The sequence below is a fragment of the Anopheles ziemanni genome, chromosome 3, assembly GCF_943734765.1.
Source record: "Anopheles ziemanni chromosome 3, idAnoZiCoDA_A2_x.2, whole genome shotgun sequence".
NCBI classification, from domain to species: Eukaryota; Metazoa; Arthropoda; class Insecta; order Diptera; family Culicidae; genus Anopheles; species Anopheles ziemanni.
Genome location: NC_080706.1, coordinates 77,232,971 through 77,233,674, shown reverse-complemented (window position 1 = coordinate 77,233,674; position 704 = coordinate 77,232,971).

Below are 704 nucleotides of genomic sequence, written 5' to 3'. Positions count from 1 at the left end.
TTATACCTTCAAGCGTGTAATTAATGTGCACGTAAAACATGCGCAACTTCGATTGTTCCAACAAACCGCCGTTTCATGGTCCAACACTTGGTACAATTGTCGTGATTAACATACGAACAGATTTATCTGCGACCCAGGCCAACAAATTGTACCAGAAGGGAACCCCAAGCTCATGGATCGGTGTTTGGTTTTCGTTGTCGAAATTGATTTATTAACTCGCTCGCTTGTTTTGGGGGTTGCAGATTGCACTCGGTTTGTTTGTGGCGCCATAACCCATTTTTCGTTACGTGCCAAGGGACCGTTGGCGAGAGTTTTCCCTAATAATCACCCACCAAAAGCGGAACGAGCATTCGGTTGTTTACCGAAACAACGGGGTTTGTTCCAGTTCCGGTTGGTTTTACTGCCCGACCGGTAGTTGCGGTTTGCAATGAATTTTGTAAATGCGACCACTGTTTTACTTTTGTGTGCCAGGGTGTTGCACCAAGGTACTCCGCAGACCGAGGTTTCATCAGTGCAGAGTTCGGGTGCAGAGGCAATTAATTAAACAGATTACTGAAGGCCCCCCTTAGAACCCGGCTAGAAGCTCCCGACCGATGGATGAATTAATAATCCAATTTCGATGAAGAATGTTTTCATGTCCGCACCGTCAGAGGGTGGGTAGGTGGACGGTCACTTTGTGGTTAGGTAAGATGGCGGCAATTTCG